The sequence below is a fragment of the Periplaneta americana genome, chromosome 5 (assembly GCF_040183065.1).
Source record: "Periplaneta americana isolate PAMFEO1 chromosome 5, P.americana_PAMFEO1_priV1, whole genome shotgun sequence".
Classification (NCBI taxonomy): Eukaryota; Metazoa; Arthropoda; class Insecta; order Blattodea; family Blattidae; genus Periplaneta; species Periplaneta americana.
The window spans coordinates 97,287,665-97,293,782 of NC_091121.1; positions in this window are offsets into that span (position 1 = coordinate 97,287,665).

Sequence of the window (6,118 nt, forward strand, 5' to 3'; positions counted from 1 at the left end):
CAGCGTCGCCAACCTGTAAGAAAACAATTTCAGTAACAGCGAGGGAAAATATCGATAGATTAGGGACAAATCGGTAGATCTCGTAAAATGTTATTTCAATGGCAATTCTCTGTAAAAGCTCTAGATTTGGATGTCGTCATACAGCAAGACGTCTAACTGCAGATACGTATTTTCACCCAACTCCCATTCTTGTCGCAACCTTACCACAAAGTACACACTATATAGTGCAAAATGTTAGGCTAATCAGTTGACTACTTCTAGTAGTGCTGCTCATCGGAGTGACTAATACCACGGAGGAATCGGAGATTACGAATAAAGCTCTCCACCGGTGATCTCCAAGGCCCTACACCAGTGGCTGCGCAGACCATACGGGACAGGTCAAATCAACGAGTTAGAAAGAGAAAGATATCTCTTTCTAACTCGTTGGGTCAAATAGAACGTTGCGCACGACGCCATTACTGTGGCAGCTCAAGCTAGCAGACTATTAAGTTTCTAGCTACAAATATCACAAATATAAGTATCCGGACCCTTAATAATACATCAAAATATGATAAACTGTGAAATTATTATTTATCCTTACTATAATAAAATAATAAGTACACATTACTATTTATAAAACCAATATAACTGGATTACATTCCGTCAATAAAGTTTCTTACGAAGGCCTGCCTACTGTACTTGAAGAAATAAAGTACGGTACCTACATTATATCCCCTATAATTATATATATTTTTTTCAAAACTAACAATCCTCTTGATATTTATGTATTATATACTATACAAGTGTTATTGTGACGAACAAAGTGACAATAAAAACGGACAGGAATGAAGAAAATGTAGACCTACTATTTATCCTAAAAAAGTAAAGAGACTTTATTATGTTGAGTGCTATTAATCAATCCACTAAATCTTAATTCAAAATGCATTAAATTGGAATCTCAATAATAATAATAATAATAATAATAATAATAATAATAATAATAATAATAATAATAATTTAGGGCTATTATATTAAATAATAATAATAATAATAATAATAATAATAATAATAATAATAATAATTATTATTATTATTATTATTATTATTATTATTATTATTATTATTATTATTATTATTATTATTATTATTATTATTGGGTATTGTAGCTCTCTTTATTAAATCAAGCGTCAGATCTGAAGAAATTTGCTGTTTACAATGTCATGCAAATTGTCGTTAATCAGGTTGTTTTTCCTTCAGTTTTTTAGTCAAGCTTCTTAAGTTTGATATTATTATAGTTGCATTTCTGTCAAAACCTCTGATTGAGGTTCTGGCTGATATGTAGGCCTACATCTATTATCAGGCAGTACATATCACTTGACGATATGTGTCAGAGGAAGAACAATTGTTTGTATGCATCTGAAGTCTGACTAGTGTAATATGTAGCTAGTGGGCGATGTATGCAATGGAGGGTAAAATGAACTGGCCACCCTACCCCATTATGTCCTGACCTAGCTGCCTTATAAGTGGAGCCGTCTTGATATCACGACCTATCTTTGGACAGTTTACTAAATAACAATCTGTCACATTTTCTTTTACAAGCCAGATTTCCGGAAGCAATCTTCTGTGGAATGTTCAGAATAAAATTTATGTTGTGATAATTTGTTCGAATAAAATTATCTCTTCTAATGGCAGATAACCAATCGCAACAGTAGTTCTGCCTTTTTTTTTTTTAGGGGGAAAGCTAGAAATAACACATTTTATAATAATGTTTGTATCATATTAAAAAATAGCAGCAATATGTTTGGCGAAATAGTTTTAGTGTAAGCTAACAGAATAATTGAATCTACATAAACGTGCTGTTTATTGCCTGCATTAATTGCACCTTAAACTATTAGATGCATTTAAATATCGTTATTTACGCAAGAAAAGTGATGCTGTAGCCTTTCCTGAAGCGATTTTTGCAGTTATAAGCCTTACAAAAATTCATCATTATGATAGATTCTTCAAATGCACACTGGATATACTCGCAGTCACTATCACAACTACCTGTTAAATGCCACACTTGCCACAATGATGTGGATGCGCGAAGGGTTTCAATTTTGTACAGCACAGCAGCGCTTGCTGTGCGTCTAGGTAGGTAACTATAACGTCATTGGTGATCTCCGATACTATCGTAGGTGGAACAGGGGACATACGGAGGGATGCGGTGGTTCGGAGCGAAGCGAAGTTGTAGAATGTAGAGCTCAAGGACGACCGGCGCGTACGGACTGAGGGTAGTTGTGAGTGGAATAGAATGGCACCAAATCGTATATCCGTCGCATGGAAATTATTTAATTTAGTTGAAGATAATAATAAAATCGCTCGCTGTGAACTTTGTAGGCGAATTTACTCTAAGGGTGGTGGTACTTCGAATTTGTTACACCATTTGAAGCGATCGCACAATCGCGAACTTGAAGAAAGTAAGTAAATTTAACTGTTCAAAACACTTTTGAACTCTTTCAAAAAGCGTGTTTACTTTGATTTATACATAAAAGTTCTAATAAATAATTTCGTGGTTCTGTGTGCAGACAGAGTAACAATGCGAATGAAAAACTGAAAAGCACAAGAATTTCAGCAAAAAAGGATCCTCTAAGATTGATCCAGCATATTGTTACGAGATGAAACTCCAAACTTCAGTGATGAGCCGCTTACTTGAAATGAAATATGAGTTGGTGATTGTGTTGCCAGAAAAGCCAAACGCTCCTAGGACGCTAACAGATCCGTATTTGGAAATATCTACGGCATGGACCAGGTTAGATAGATTCTATGAGTAGGTCTAAATTTTAAAATGTAGGTATGTAAGGGCGGTATTCGTAGACATTTTTTTAGAGCGGGCTTTCGGTGGATTATCAGCGTTTTTCGTATTCATAAACCAGTGTTAGCGATAGGATATGATTTGAATTCTGTACTAGTAACCAGTGGATAGCCGGGGCTAGCTTAGTACGCTTGTAGCGCGTGCTGCGAAATGTCTATGAATACCAGTGCTTAGGCTAACATTAAGAGCCGCGGTTGTGGTACTCGTACTTACTGTCAAAAAGAAATTATTACCATTCAGATACAAATTGACGGTTAATTAGTGATATAATGGTTTTCGTAGTTTTAAAATTACGCAAAACATTTGATACGATTTTTTTAACTGCTTTAGTGATATTGTTCCAAAGGCCCACAGTCTAGAAAAAAAGTCTTGAAATTTCTATAAAACGTAACTTTCGAGGCAATAAAAAATCATACATAACTTATATGGAATATTTAAAAGGCAACTTGAGTTATTAGATTAAAATATTGAGTTTCATTCTGAAACTAAAGAAACTTGTGGTAATAATATAATTATAATTTATCCTTAAGTTGATACCCGCTTATATTTTTTATTACAGAGGAAGAGTGACGCGTTTTAGAAGAGGTAGTTCAAATACTGACACCCTTTAACAAAATGATCACAATCCTGTCTGGTGAAGAATCTTAATAAATTATTCTGGACAGTAAACTTTAACCCATTGATACCACACGTTTCTTTTGTTCCATTCTGAAACTCCCTTAATATATTTTACGTTAAACTAAACCGATTAGAATAATAATTGACAAAAACTGTTTGTGAATAAACGAGTGTTTCCAGGAAAATTATAAATGTTTACATTAGCTACTGAAAAGCTTTACTTCTGCGTTAGTTTTCAGTTAATTTTAATGTTATTAATTTGATCAATGACATAAAACTAATACGCCTTTCCACATATACTATGAATTTCAAAACTAGAAAAAAAAAAATCTGTCAGTTAACATAGTACTTCAAGCAAAACAAGAAAAAAGAAGAGCCGGAGAGAGAGAGAGAGAGAGAGAGAGAGAGAGAGAGGTAAATAAAAAAGAGAAAATAAACAACAAAATATTACACACTTATTTTAAAAGATACGCGGACGTCAGCGGACTCCAACCACTACCTGACCCGATTAAAGGAATGCTCAGCGGAAAATGTATGTCTGGGCCGCAGCACATATACAACCTACGCGGCATCATTCGGAGGTAACCGGAGGTCTCCGATTGAAAGCGCACAAACAACCGCTCTGGAGAAAACCTAATCATGAGCAGCACTGACTTCTAGTGTTGCTCTTTTATGAAAGTATGGAAGCTACTGTGTGACAAAAAGTCATTTGCCAAAGTGTAGAAAATATTATTTTGAAATGATAAACATAAGTCCTTATCGTAGTCGTCGTGATCCTTGTCATTGTCGTACGTACCGTAGCCCTCATCATAGATCTTGTTTTTGTTGTGGTTATTATTGCCTTTGTCACGGTCCTACATTTGTCATTATAATATATATTTTCCTCCATTTGGCAAATAAATTTTGTTGCAAGGTAGTAAATCATCGTAAGGTCGTAAAAAAAAAAACATTACAGCAGTCTGACCGATCACAGACCACACTGACTGTCATGTATCGAGCGCTTACTTACTGGCTTTTAAGGAACCCGGAGGTTCTTTGTCGCCCTCACATAAGCCCGCCATCGGTCCCTATCCTGAGCAAGATTAATCCTCTCTATCATCATATCCCACCTCCCTCAAATCCATTATAATATTATCTTCCCATCTACGTCTCGGCCTCCCCAAAGGTCTTTTCCCCTCTGGCCTCCCAACTAACACTCTATATGCATTTCTGGATTCGCCCATACGTGCTACATGCCCTGGCCATCTCAAACGTCTGGATTTAATGTTCCTAATTATGTCAGGTGAAGGATACAATGCGTGCAGCTCTGCGTTGTGTAACTTTCTCCATTCTCCTGTAACTTCATCCCTCTTAGCCCCAAATATTTTCCTAAGAACCTTATTCTCAAAAACTCTCAATCTCTGTTCCTCTTTCAAAGTGAGAGTCACAGCCATACAGAACAACCGGTAATGTAACTGTTTTATAAATTCTAACTTTCAGATTTTTTGACAGCAGACTAGATGACAAAAGCTCCTCAACCGAATAATAACACGCATTTCCCATATTTATTCTGCGTTTAATTTCCTCCCGAGTGTCATTTATATTTGTTACTGTCGCTCCAAGATATTTGAATTTTTCCACCTCTTCGAAGTATAAGTCTCCAACTTTTATAGTTCCATTTCGTACAATATTCTGATCACGAGACATAATCATATACTTAGTCTTTTCGGGATTTACTTCCAACCCTATCTCTTTACTTGCTTCAAGTAGAATTTCCGCGTTTTCCCTAATCGTTTGTGGATTTTCTCGTAACATATTCACATCATCCGCATAGACAAGAAGCTGATGTATCCCGTTCAATTCCAAACCCTCTGTGTTATCCTGAACTGTCCTAATGGCATATTCTAGAGCGAAGTTAAAAAGTAAAGGTGATAGTGCATCTCCCTGCTTTAACCCGCAGTGAATTGGAAAAGCATCAGATAGAAACTGGCTTATACGGATTCTGCTGTAAGTTTCACTAAGATACATTTTAGTTAATCGAACTAGGTTCTTGGGAATACCAAATTCAATAAGAGTATTATATAAAACTTCTCTCTTAGCCGAGTCATACGCCTTTTTGAAATCTATGAATAACTGATGTACTGTAGCCTTATACGCCCATTTTTTCTCCAATATCTGTCGAATACAGAAAATCTGATCAATAGTCGATCTATTACGCCTGAAAACCACACTGATGATCCCCAATAATTTCATCTACGTATGGAGTTAATCTTCTCAATAGGATATTTGACAAAATTTTGTACGACGTCAACAAAAGTGATATTCCTCGAAAGTTACTACAGTTAGTCTTGTCCCCCTTTCTTAAAAATAGGTACGATTATGGACTCCTTCCATTGTTCTGGTACAATTTCCTTTTCCCAAATTGCAAGTACAAGTTTATAAATTTCGCTAGATAATACGCTTCCACCCTCTTGTATTAATTCTGCTGGAATTTGATCAACACCTGGAGACTTGTACTTTTTCAGATTTTCTATCGCAATTTCGACTTCAGAAAGTGTGGGTTCCGGTATAAATGGCTCAGCAGTTTGTATTTGAATTTCGTCCCGATCATTTCTACTTGGCCTATGTATATTTAGTAGTTGCCCAAAATAGTTTTTCCATTTGTTAAGGATTGAATGAGAGTCTGCA